This window comes from Acinonyx jubatus, chromosome D3, assembly GCF_027475565.1.
Source record: "Acinonyx jubatus isolate Ajub_Pintada_27869175 chromosome D3, VMU_Ajub_asm_v1.0, whole genome shotgun sequence".
NCBI classification, from domain to species: Eukaryota; Metazoa; Chordata; class Mammalia; order Carnivora; family Felidae; genus Acinonyx; species Acinonyx jubatus.
Window position 1 is genome coordinate 51148387 of NC_069392.1, and position 14628 is coordinate 51163014.

General features: G+C 36.6%; 1 long non-coding RNA gene across 1 annotated transcript; it reads right to left on the reverse strand.

Moving 5' to 3' along the window:
* Window positions 1-5964: 5964 nt before the first annotated feature.
* Window positions 5965-13271, reverse strand: LOC128312484 (uncharacterized). The gene is made up of 2 exons (XR_008291853.1): window positions 12794-13271; window positions 5965-6254 (listed from the first exon to the last, which is right to left on the reverse strand). It is a non-coding gene; the product is annotated as an uncharacterized LOC128312484 (long non-coding RNA).
* Window positions 13272-14628: the final 1357 nt, after the last annotated feature.

Below are 14628 nucleotides of genomic sequence, written 5' to 3' on the forward strand. Positions count from 1 at the left end.
CTTCCTGGGAAATATGTCTCCTATCTAGACGTTCTGGTCCCTCCAACATACTTCATGTCACTCCAAATGACTATTGAATGGGAAATATAGTATATGTTTCCTTCTAATTTGTCAACGTGAAACACTGGGGAGAAGCATAAGAGTGAACATGGCTGGTGATGTCAGTGCCTAGACAAGGAAAGGGAATCTCTAAACACATAAACCAAATGCAACTGTTTGGGAGAATCATTTTCACATATGACTACACCTAAGCCAGCATGTGTGCTTGAACTCTGAAAGTTTTTGTAAAAATTTAGTATCCAATTTAATCTTACTCATACTACTTCTCAAACACCCATCCTCTTATTTTAATCTTGACTATAATTACATTTATGTGTCTATACTTAAAGATATGTGTATGTTAAAGATATGTGATGGCTTTAGGCTTTTTAAAACTAACTTAACTTTGTTTTTTGCATTGGGTGGTACATAAGAAATTTTTTAAAATATTCTCTGGATCAGGAAAGATCCAAGAGTAAATTATTTTAATGATATTTCTCCTATGTATGCATAGATTTAGTTTATCAGGAGGATGATAACAATTAGCAAAAGAGGCAATTTGTCAGGTGAGGAATCTTCAAGTCATAGTTAGTTGACACTATCACTTTGTATTAAAATGTTGGTGAAATTTGCCACTTCAAATAAAAGAAATTCAAGTTTCATATTTATTAACAAAACTAATATAAGGATGCATAAAACGATGCTCACTTTTACATCCCTAACAACCACCTAACTCTATGTTATCTCATCAGGAAATTCACTATCCACCTGCTATAATCAAAATCTATGTTTTTGAAATTGATACGTATCTTGTCCTATTCCTTGCAGGGGAAAACAGAGATGAGTATCTTATCATTCATTTAATGCCTTAGGGAGATAAAATGTACGTTTCTACTACAATTTGGGTGTCACAGAACAAGTATAAATATTTGAATTTAGGATTTCTACATTTTAATAGATAAGATTTTCTACCTGATGGTCTCACAACCAGTGGGGAGCAATTCCCTTATTACTGTTTATCACCATTGGCAAAAATTGTGGAAATCTCAGCATTTTGTTGTACTTTGTTTCTTGAAAAAAACAAACAAACAAATCATTTTAAGACCTAGGGATCATAATGCAGTTATGAATGAGGAATTATTTAATATTAATCACACTTTGGAAAACCTATAATGTCTTTTTATATTTTTGGAGCCATACAAGAGATTATTTGGCAAATTTGTTTATTTGTACTGTACAAGTTTGTTTTATTTGTACAAATTTGTACCTGTTCTACTCCATTCAAGCTGTATATTAGGTACTCAGGACACAAATATGGGGGGCAGGATTGGCCTCTACCTTCTAGGACTTTATAGAATGGAGATAGAAAGTATAGGCACATTGACCAAAATTATTATGCAATGTATTCTTGCTATATTAAAGTTATATGCCAGATGCAGGAAGAACTTAAGGCAGATTGCTGATTGTTATCTGAGAGAATCCAAGATGTATTTAAGGAGCAGAGGAGCCTTGAGCTAAGACTGACAGGATGAAGAGCACTTGGGTGACAATCAGCAGCAGACATGACAGATGAAAGGAATATCAGGTATGAAAGCATGAGTTTGACAAGGTCTGTGAACACTAAGTAATTCAGAAGGGGAAAATGGAATGTTGAATCAGTTGAGATAAAACATTTAAGGAAGCCTCACGCTAAGAAAAATTTGATATATTTTGCAAAACATCACATTATTCTCTAATTAAGTTTTCCAAAATTATATTTCCATTCTTAGTTGACCAGTCAGATATCTGTGTTGGAGAGACATCTTAGAGATGATATCGAGCATGGACTAGAGAAATATAAGCGTAGAGAAAGAAAGATAATTTAAAATTTTTTAATGTTTTTTAAATTTATTTTTTAGGAAGAGAGAGCATGAGCAGAGCAGAGAGAGGGGGAGACACAGAATCCGAAGCGGGCTCCAGGCTCTGAGCTGTCAGCACAGAGCCCCCGACAAAGGGCTTAAACCCATGAACCATGAAATCATGACCTGAGCCAAAGTTGGATACTTAACCAACTGAGCCACCCAGGCGCCCTGAGAAAAAGAAGATAATTAAGGAGAGCAATACAATTAATCAACTGAGAAGAATAAAGGAAGAGAATTAGGGTAGGTAGGTACAGTGAGGATGAAGAGGAGGGGACCAAGAAGAGAGATTTTTAAGACTGGGAAAGTGCCAAGTTACTGACTCTGGAAGGTAACGAAGAGGAGAAATCTAGGATCAAGTTCTTCTGATGAAGAAGAACTAATGAAAGGACAATGTTAACAAGATTAGAAATATAAAATGGATATAAGTTTGGTTTGAGTTTTAGTGAGAGTTTGAGGGAAAGAAAGTTATACTGAATTGGAAGTTCCTATGAAAAGCTTTATGGATTTTCCCATTGTGGAATAAAAAATATTTTTAAGTCTATTTTTCTCTCTGTTTTACATTATTGGAGATTTTCATGAAATTACTACAGATGATTAAATAAGGTTGGTACCAAATGTTAATATTTAAATCACAGATATTAAGGTAATTGAACCAGAAGCTGTCTTAGAACTACATAGTTTAAAGAAAATATAAAGTAGTGATTCCCTATGCCTTGAAAAAGACTATTAATGCCAAGGTGACCTTTGTAGTATCACTCTCCAAGGCTTTGCTTCTCAAATATTTTTGAACAAGGCTCCCCTAATGTACCTTTTCACACTTTCCACTGGAGTCAAAGGGGGGTAAAAGTGAGAAAATTCAGTGATAATAAGAGTGTCACCCCTTCCACCAAATTATACCAAGCTGGAAGGAAATGGACACGGACCCTGGAGTGTAGTAGGATGGACAACAGTGTGCTTACCAAAACTCATCTTAAGCAGAATATTGGATGTAGCTGAAAGGAAGATATTGATAAATCATGTAGGGTCAGAGTGGAGGTTAATGAGAATCCCATGGACCATTCTTGAACCATAACAGATGGACACTAAACGGTCTTTCGAGAAAGATGAGTCCCATTATATTCAAGTTCTTTCTTGAAAAAAAGCATGCAACTTCTCAGACAGAACTAATTTCTTAGTTACAATATAGGAAACCATGATTCTATCTCCATGGGTCCTGCCATTCTGCCTTGGCCTCAGCCTCTAGGTCAAAAACAGTCTAACTTGTGTTTAGAAGGGTGGCATCTTACTTGGCTTGTGTGAGGCACCCAATTATTAATATTCCTACAGCGCCCATACATTAATCCCCTTAGTCCAAAAATATTAATTTAAAATATTCTTATTTCCTACCCCCACAAAAAAAGCCTTTAAAGGGCTCAAAGATTTTGTCTTTCCATTTTTTTTAACCTCTACCATTTATTATTATGTATTCTATGTTTGAATGTGAGAGAAACACCTCTTTTAGGGTCAGAGTGTTTTATATTGTCATGTTTACCTCTAGTATCCAAACTTGAACAGTTTTATGATTATGAAAAAGAGGCAATATGCTGGGGATATTAGTACATAAATCATTGTCAGGAAACCAATGCTGTGTTTCAAAGCAGGAAAAAGCTTTTAAAGTATTGATATAGGTCCAACCAAAAGGGCATGCAGAATTTTCTCTTTTGTTCTAACTTGATATTTCCTAAGCACGTGGCTTTTAAGTCAGGAGAAACTCAGCTGATTAAACATTCTTATAAGTAGATTCATTTAATGGACCTTAATTAAAGAAAGGCTGTCAAAACTGCATTTCTCTTCTTAATATCTGCCATTTTACACATCATTTTTTAAACGTTAGAGTTAGAAATGTAAATTGTTCTTTTAGAATTAAAGCACTTACCCCAAACAACAACTGAAGCATTTTTCTAAAACAGCAGGAACAAAGACAATCATTATAATCCATGTTAAGAATATAGAAGAAAAGGAGTAAAGATTTATTATTAAATTCTAACATGTCAATTATGCTGAGACATGCAAATAGTGTATTTTTAAAGCATCATTCAAAAAGTCTCCATTAAGATGTTTACATTTAGCTTATAATTTCATCCCTTGACTTTATGAAACAAGTTTTATGGGTGATGTAATAAAAATGATCTAAATGATGATGTTAAATAGAACTTTTAGGTCTCAATTTCTCTACCTTATTATGAAAATATTTTCACATTTTCTCTGTATGTAGGACATGCTCAGAAGAGGAAAATATTTTTATTTTTATTTATTTTTTAAATGTTTTTAATATTTATTTATTTATTTATTTATTTAAACTTTCTTAAAGAGTTTTATTTTTTATTTTATTTTTTGTTAATATGAAATTTATTGTCAAATTGGTATCCATACAACACCCAGTGCTCATCCCAACAAGTGCCCTCCTTAATATCCATTACCCACCCTCCCCACCCTCCCACTCCCCCATCAACCCTCAGTTTATTCTCAGTTTTTAAGAGTCTCTTATGGTTTGGCTCCCTTCCTCTCTAACTTTTTTTTTCCTTCCCCTCCCCCATGGTCTTCTGTTAAGTTTCTCAGGATCCACATAAGAGTGAAAACATATGGTATCTGTCTTCCTCTGTATGGCTTATTTCACTTAGCATCACACTCTCCAGTTCCATCCACGTTGCTACAAAGGGCCATATTTCATTCTTTCTCACTGCCACGTAGTACTCCATTGTGTATATAAACCACAATTTCTTTATCCATTCATCAGTTGATGAACATTTAGGCTCTTTCCATAATTTGGCTATTGTTGAGAGTGCTGCTATAAACATTGGGGTACAAGTGCCCCTATGCATCAGCACTCCTGTATCCCTTGGCTAAATTCCTAGCAGTGCTATTGCTGGGTCACAGGGTAGATCTATTTTTAATTTTTTCAGGAACCTCCACGCCGTTTTCCAGAGCGGCGGCACCAGTTTGCATTCCCACCAACAGTGCAACAGTTCCTGTTTCTCCACATCCTCTCCAGCATCTATAGTCTCCTGATTTGTTCATTTTGGCCACTCTGACTGGCGTGAGGTGATATCTCAGTGTGGTTTTGGTTTGTATTTCCCTGATGAGAAGTGACGTTGAGCATCTTTTCATGTGCCTGTTGGCCATCTGGATCTCTTCTTTAGAGAAGCGTCTATTCATGTTTTCTGCCCATTTCTTCACTGGATTATTTGTTTTTCGGGTGTGGAGTTTGGTGAGTTCTTTATAGATTTGGATACTAGCCCTTTGTCCTATATGTCATTTGCAAATATCTTTTCCCATTCCGTTGGTTGCCTTTTAGTTTTGTTGATTGTTTCCTTTGCAGTGCAGAAGCTTTTATCTTCATGAGGTCCCAATAGTTCATTTTTGCTTTTAATTACCTTGCCTTTGGAGATGTGTCAAGTAAGAAATTGCTGTGGCTGAGGTCAGAGAGGTTTTTTCCTGCTTTCTCCTCTAGGGTTTTGATGGTTTCCTGTCTCACATTCAGGTCCTTCATCTATTTTGAGTTTATTTTTGTAAATGGTGTGAGAAAGTGATCTAGTTTCATTCTTCTGCATGTTGCTGTCCAGTTCTCCCAGCACCATTTGTTAAAGAGACTGTCTTTTTTCCATTGGATGTTCTTTCCTGCTTTGTCAAGGATTAGTTGGACATACTTTTGTGGGTCCAATTCTGGAGTCTCTTCTCTATTCCATTGGTCTATGTGTCTGTTTTTGTGTCAATACCATACTGTCTTGGTGATTACAGCTTTGTAGTAGAGGCTAAAGTCTGGGATTGTGATGCCTCCTGCTTTGGTCTTCTTCTTCAATATTACTTTGGCTATTCGGGGTCTTTTGTGGTTCTATACAAATTTTAGGATTGCTTGTCCTAGCTTCGAGAAGAATGCTGGTGCAATTTTGATTGGGATTGCATTGAATGTGTACATAGCTTTGGGTAGTATTGACATTTTAACAACATTCATTCTTCCAATCCATGAGCACAGAATGTTTTTCCATTTCTTTGTATCTTCTTTAATTTCCTTCATAAGCTTTCTATAGTTTTCAGCATACAGATCTTTTACATCTCTGGTTAGGTTTATTCCTAGGTATTTTATGATTCTTGGTGCAATTGTGAATGAGATCAGTTTCTTTATTTGTCTTTCTGTTGCCTCATTATTAGTGTATAAGAATGCAGCTGATTTCTCTACATTGATTTTGTATCCTGCGACTTTGCTGAATTCATGTATCAGTTCTAGCAGACTTTTGGTGGAGTCTGTCGGGTTTTCCATGTATAATATCATGTCATCTGCAAAAAGTGAATATGGATGCAGAAATTCTCAGTAAGATACTAGCAAACCGAATTCAACAGCATATAAAAAGAATTATTCACCATGAACAAGTGGGATTCATTCCTGGGCTGCAGGGCTGGTTCAACATTCACAAATCAATCCATGTGATACATCACATTAATAAAATAAAAGATAAGAAACATATGATCCTGTCGATCGATGCAGAAAAAGCATTTGACAAAACTCAGCATCCTTTCTTCATAAAAACCCAAGAAACTCGGGGTAGAAGGAACATACTTAAACATCATAAAAGCCATTTATGAAAAGCCCACAGCTAATATCATCCTCAATGGGGAAAAACTGAGAGCTTTCCCCCTGAGATCAGGAGCACGACAGGGATGTCCACTCTCACCACTGTTGTTTAACATAGTGTTGGAAGTTCTAGCATCAGCAATCAGACAACAAAAGGAAATCAAAGGCATCAAAATTGGCAATGTTTATTTATTTTTGAGAGACAGAGACAGAGTGTGAGCAGGGAAGGGTCAGAGAGAGAGGGAGACACAGAATCTGAAGCAGGCTCTAGGCTCTGAGCCAACAGCATAGAGCCTATTGCAGGGCTTGAACTCACGGACTGTGAGATCATGACCTGAGCTGAAGTTAGATGTTCAACCAACTGAGCCACCCAGGTGCTCCGGAAAATATTTTTAAATGTCGAATTAAATTAAATTAATTTTCTAAAAATCATTGAAATTCGAGTCAAAAGAATTGAGACCTGGTTCTGTTGTGGGTTATTTGCATCTTGACTCCAAACAACTTTTAAATCTTTGGATCTCAACCTTTCCCAAAAACAAATGAGTGGGAAAAAGTAAAACTATTTGTACACACTCACTCTTTTCCACTGTTCTATGGCTCTATGATAAAATAAGTTTAAACAATGAATTATTACACTATTTCCTAATTTTATATACTTCTACAAATTATCTGACAATTATTTTTTTCTTTAAAGTAACAACACTATTCTATATGACGAAGTAAAACACTTTGACAACAAATTTACCTTCACCTGAATAGACACCACAGTTATTTCTGTGGAAACCTAGTGTACGAAAAGAAACCCACATCAAAGAAAGCATTGGAAGAAGTGGAAAGAAACGAAATATGAACTGGAAACATTTCCTGCCCAGATGTAATATATGCTACAACAGCATGGTCACCAGATGATGGAAATCGACCTAAATTTGAATTATGATACTGTAATACTATAGCTTCCGAATTGTATGACCTCAATCAGATAAATTACCCATCCCTTTAAACTTCAGTTTTCTAATCTGAGCAATGGGGTTAAAAATAAAAAGCAACTCTTGAAGTTGCTTTGAGGGTTAGATTAAATACTATGTTAACGTTGCTTAGCACAGTGCCCAGCATGCGTTCAATGACTGGAATGGGTCTCAAGCATTCTGTGTTATTGGCTGGAGATCTTCAAGTAATGATCCCAGTTGAATGATATGTTACCTTTAAGTAGCTACCCCCAAACTGTGAGAAATACTTAGCCTTTTGCTGTATGTTTGGTGGTGTTTGCTTCTAATAAAGATGTTGCCTGTCCTTTCAAATATTGTCTTTTGTATCAAATCCAAATGCCCTTAAATGGGATTATTACTGTCATCAAATTAGAACAAAAAAACAATATCCAAGGAAAATTTTAGTTGAAGTGAGATTTTTAACATTAACTCTAATTTTGAGGGGATGAAAGTTTTTAGTGAATTGTATGTTGTTAAATTCAGCTTTTCTTAGTCTTGGCAAAGTGAATTAGAACAACAGGCAACTGTCCAAACTTCTAAATGTAACATTCTTGGAAACAAGCCCTCTGTTTTGCTTGGTTTGTTATTGCCCATTCACGCCATGACTATAGTAAACACTTTATATGTGTTTTGTTGAATGAGTCTTGACCAAATCCATACCAACACCATATAAATCATGGAGACGAAGGGACATTTATTTATATTGCAATATCTGAAGTGATTTTCTACACTTATCTAATTAAGGAGATAATTGGTTTTTTTGTCCTTTTCATTCTGTCTAGTAGATTGTTTTCACCCTCTCCTCCTTCGTTGTTATGGGGTTTTTTTGAAGGGTGGAGTTTGGGGGAGCTCATATTACAAATTGAAACTTTTTAGACCATTGAACAAGTAGTAAGTATAAGTAGTAGAAAGCTAATAAAATCATTGTGAATTAAATGACCATCAGTTTTGAATAACAAGAGCAGCAACAAATATATATATACATATATACGTATATATATATATACATATATGTACGTACATGTATACTTATATACATATATATACATACATATACATACATGTATACATATCATATGTATATATGATCCATAAGTGGGAGTACTTGGATGTTGCTGTCTAGAAAGGCATTCGAATTATTGCACAAGCTTAAACAATGAACACACTGACAATGCCAGGTTTATTCCTATCTTTTGGAAATTTCAAAACATGAAACAAATACATGCCATCGTAGTCTTTAAACTATTGAAATGAAAGAGTTTGGGAAAACATAAAGTTAACATTTTGTAACTTAGGGAGTCTACAATAATCATTAACACTGTGATAAATTTGTGAATTCACGGTAACACTTGTGACCAACTCAGTGATCAAAGTTAAAAGGTCAGCATGAAGAAAAAGCTACAAAATTCAGATTGACATAAATATCCAATGAGCTTGAGAAGAAGGGCAAAGAAGAAAGGCCAGTATAGTTTTAGGTCGCCAGCAGCTCGGGAAATAAACGTTTAGGACATAGGGAAAATCTTCGTCTACAGAGCTGGGTACAAGGGCATGACTTATAACAGTGTAGCATAATCCAATAAGAGAGGAGACTACTAGGAGATCTTCAACCATACTAACGTTAGGAGGCATTCTCAGATCACTCAGCAGTAATTACAAAGTATCCATCGACTGCTCAGACCAAAAATGAAACTACACCATGAATTAACTTTGACAACATTATGCTGAGTGAAAGAAGCCAGTCACAAAAGACCACGTATTATATTTTTTCATTTATATGAAGGATCAAAAATGGGCAAATCTAGCGACTGCCTTGGTCTGTAAAGGACTGGGATTAGAAAAACATGAGGAGTGATCACCAATGGGTTCCTCTGGGGGTGATGAAATAGTCCTGCGAAGTTAGGTAGTGAAGATGGTTCCATAATTCCTTGAATACATTAAAAAACATAGAATTGCACATTCTAAATGGGTAAACTATATGATGGCTGAATTATATTTCAATAAAGCTGTTATAAAAAATGAAAATGAAGAAAAGGCTTCCCACAATCTTGGAAGAGATCTGAGAGGTAATTGGAGTGCTCCCTGCTAAAATGATTCCTGTGGTTGGGAAAATAACAGCATGGGTTGGCAAAGCCTACATATTGCAAATCTATGCATAAGACCAGGGATAGAATCAGTTTCTAAAGAACCACACAGATCTCCAAAGGCAATTCAGGAGTTTGTGAAAGGAGAGAATGGGGGGTAAATCATGCTATTGAGGCATTTGTAAGTGTTATCAAATATAGTAGTCGTTTTTTTCTTTTTATTAATTTTTTCTTTTTTTATTTAAATTCAAGTTAGTTAACATATCGTGTAGTATTGGTTTCAGGAGTAGAATTTAGTGATTCATCACTTACATAGAACACCCAGTGCTCATCCCAACAAGTGCCCTCCTTAATGCCCATCACCCATTTAGCCCACCCCCTCACTCACACCTCCCTTCCAGCAACCCTCAGTTTGTTCTCTGTATTTAAGAGTCTCTTACAGTTCACCTCCCCTGTGTTTTTATCTTATTTTTCCTTCCCTTCCCCTATGTGTATGTGTTTTGTTTCTTAAATTCCACATATGAGTGAAATCATATGATATTTGTCTTTTTCTGACTGACTTATTTCACTTAGCATAATACACTCTAGTTCCATCCACATTGTTAATCTTTTCTTGACTAAAGGAGGGATTATTCTACTTCTTTGTAAGGAGAGATAATCCCACACATTGCTTTCTTGAAGCTTCACAAAAACTTAGCTATATAAAATATTTCTTTAATTCCCATTTTGTGGATGAGTAACTAAAAAAGTAGAGACAGAATGATGTGAACAATCCAGAGTCAGTAGAAGGAAAAGCCAAAATTGGAGTGTGAGCCTTTTAGCCCTGAATCCTATGGTCTTCCCATATGCCACGTTACCTGTCTCTCAAGATTCTGCTGACTTATCAGATTTGGAGCTCTATCTTGTTTTGAAACCAATAACCCTTGGGAAATGACTGCAGAGAGGAAACATTCCCCTTTTTTTGAAGTTCTTACTTAGTTGGTATAGTAGAATGACCATAATTTGAAGAAGATGACTGCAGTTAAATACATGTTGTATTCTGTGCCTACCTATTTTCATAAAAAGTGAAAATAATAATAATATTCCAAGGAGGCTACACTTCTTTTGGAAGTAAAGTTGGTACGGTCACTTGGAAAATCTGTCAACATTGACTTGAGGTGAACAAATGCACACTCTGCAGCCAAGCAATTCTACTCCTAACATGGTTGCCAGATGGCATATCCAAGAATGTCCATAGCAACCTATTCTTAATACACCCCAAACCTGGAAATGGTCCAAATGGAACACACTTGCTCTATTCAATTAGTGGAATACTATGGAGCAATCCCCCCAAATATGTAGCTATACACAACATGGACAAATCTTGAAAAACATGCAATGGAGGAAAGGCCATAAGCAAATGAGTACACACAGCACAAATCTGTTTACAAAAAGTTCAAAGCCAGAAAAACTAACCTAATCTCCTAGAAGTGAGGATAATGGTTATCCCTGGGAGTGGGAGAGAGGTAATAGTAGCTGGAGGGGCAAAACGGTGTGGTTTCTCAGGAGCCAGCAACGCTCTGTTTCTTAATATGGATACCGGTTCACGGGTATGTAGACGCAATAAAAACCGACCAAGATACACGTTCATGATTTTGTATTTTTATGTGTGTAAAAGGATGCATATTCAAATATATATTTTGTGAGCTCCTGAAGGAAAGTTATCCTGAATTTCCAGATTTTTGCATAACAAAATATCTTATCTAAAATATGTATGTGACAGATTTTCTCCCTACACAGTACAGCAGGCCCTGGGAGAAATCCCCCCACTATACAGGGCTATCTATTCACCCGTTTGTTTCCAACCAGCACTTTTTACACAATCACACAACATGGTCCTTTGCACTAATGACAGATGGCTCCGGGGCATCCACCTGAGGAGGACTGATGTCATCTGAGAGGTGGTTTTGAAACCAAAAAGATATAATGTTGTAAAAGCAACCAATGAATCCTTGTGAAAATACTCCAGGAAGCGTTCATGAGCAGGTGGCTTTGAGGAGGTGTCATTTAACAAGAAAGAGCTAACAGTGTGAAGCACTCAGGCCAGAGCTTTCTCGCCAAGAAGGAACAGTAAATGCCAAGCCCCGAGGTGAGAACGAACATGGAATTCATGAAAAATAGAACAAGGACCAGTTGCTGGCTACAGTGGAGGTACAGAGAAGTGACAGAGATGGTCGGACAAGCAGGCTCACGTTGGGTGGCTCCGGTCAATGCAGCTAAGGAAAATGGATTTTAGTGCAACTCTGTAGCCATTGGAAGGTTAAAACAGGTCAATAACATGATCTAATTGGCATTTTTAAAAGTTCACTCTGACTGCTCTACAGAAAATGGATTGTAGGAGGGGAAATAGCAGAAAACCATTACAAGGTTACTGCTGGCGTCCCAACGAGAGCTTGATAGGAGGCGCTGAGAGATTGCATGTAGGGGTAAAGGACATAGAAGAATCAAGTGTTCAAGGGCTTGAACAAGTCAAAGGAGGGTGGTTCCATTCCCTCCGAAAACTTGGAAAGGCCAAGATCAATTGAAGAAATGCATACAGAGCATTTAACACAAAGCGTGAAAATGTTTAATTAATGTCCTTTTTGTTGTTGTTAGCACTATCACATTGGCTGTTTGGGTAGTTATAAAACTCTTAAAATAAAACATGATTTATGCACTTGACTACGGCAGCCATAAGAAGTCCCATTCAAGATTCCTCAACATCAGTATTTAAACTTACAAGGAATTCTGAAATAAGCTCGCCTTTTTACAGGTAATGAAATTAAATATTAGTGAGCTAAATGATTTTTCTCAAGGCTGACTTTACTCTCAAAGGCACAGAGTCCTGAAATCTGCTCTTATGAACATGAAATATCTTTAAATTGCTATATAGTGGAGCGGAAATATTATTTATAACAAAATGGCAGGGCAGTAGTACAGCTCATGTGAGCTGGGAATTCATCTTTATTCTGCAAATGCCCAAACTGCTTCTAGTTCTTCTGTGCCGCTAAATGATGGGATCTAAAGCAGATAATTTATCTGTTTTTGAGCAGAGCACATTAATGATCCTTCTTTAGGGGAAGGTAGAATCAGAAGGAGTAAAGAACTAAACTTCTTTGTATGTTAGAGCAAATGGAATGGAGTTTGCAAGAAACTTACTCTTTGGTAGTGAAAGGGCGGACCTACGCCGGCCGACTCCATCTTGTTCTGTGTCCTCCACCTTGAGTGACTATGTCCCCGACATGACCCCTTTCAGGGAAAATCGCAGAAACCTCAGACCACACCTCCTCCCCTTGAGTAACCTCCCGCTCACCCGTTCAAACTTCCCGATCAAAACACGCCCGGCGACCTGCGTAACAGGACTCCGACCCTTCCCCAGCCAATCGGCCGAGGCCACGACCCTTCCCCAGCCAATCGGCTGAGGCCACAGCCATTACCTCACCAACTGCCCCTAGACCCCAATAAAACCTTTGTGCTTTTGAAACTCGCTCTCTCTCCGGTATCTCACCACTGCGTCAGTGCAGGTAGGGGACTGAGCTCGAGCTAGCTCGAATAAAGGCTCTTTTGCTTTTGCATCGGACTCGGCTCCCTGGTGGTCTTTGGGGATCACGAATTCTGGGCATAACAGTAGAAAAGCCCACCCACAAATATTTGCATGTAAATTTTATTTATTTATTTTTTTGGAGGTTAAAAATGGGTTGATAATTCCATAGATGGTTGGATAGAAAGCAGAGAAAATGAGGCAGTGGATATACAGAAAATGCCTCGCAGAAAATGAGACAGTTGGTAGTTAGAGGCTAAGTAATAAATTGTACTAATTTGAAACACACATACATATGCACACACAAACACACACATACGTGTGTGTTTAATTAATTAAATTTGGCAGTGACTCTAGCACTTGTTTATTACTCAGACCAAAGATATTTTCAGGGAGGAGATGTTTTATTATTGACAATATTTAGAATTATTGACATATGTCAATAAAAATATCGATTTTGAGTTGGTTTTATTATTTTTTTTAATTATCTAAAGACAATGCCTATATCAAGGATAGACCACACCCATCTTCCCTGGGTATGCCACAGTAGGGAAAGAATATGTAGATTAAGATAGTTACTAAAATTAGCATGTGTATATATTCATATACACATCATAGACGTGTTACTATGTGTATATGTTATGTCACGTATTCCTCATACGTATATATTTCTCAAGGCACTGACATCTGTGACACAGTGAGAATGTATTAAATATGAAAGACTAACATCTATCAAAGGTCAATAATTTCTAGGAGATGCAGAAGTACAAGCCTGAAATATAAACATCTTTCTTAAAAGGGTAAATTTCACATTTATACAGAATAGGTTGGCTTTCAAAATGCAATCTGACTTTGTAAGCAGGATTCAAATATAAAAGCTTACACTGTAGACCTAATATCAGACTCCATATGAAGATAATCATTTCCCATGTTTATATGAAATGACTGTAACAAAATTTTTAATTATGGAAATTCATATAAAAATGACAGAAGATGCCCTATGTACAAAAAAATGTGCAAGTTCTCATAATTCTGAAAATCGTACGTTTTTTCATAAAGAACAATGATGTCTTCAGATCAGCTTCCTAAACTTCAAACTCTGCTGTTTCCCTCCTTTTGTGATCATGTAAACGACACGCACACCCTTATGCCATGAGACAAAATGAAGAACTTGCTTAAAATGTAGTTTAATCTATCTGTGTAAAGTGTTGCTTTACATAAACAAAACATTCAGTCAACATATCACACCAGCAGTAAATCTTCTGGAAGTTTCTCCTCATGTGGACAAGTTTTCCCAGGGAGGCTTTCACAGTTATTCCGTGCTGTCCTTTACATTTCCATCATAATTTGGGGAATATGTAAAACAAATGCCTAGAAATCTAGACTGATACAATACATTTGATAAGAAAACAATTGAAAGTGGTCAAGATATCTTTATGCCATTGTACCAACC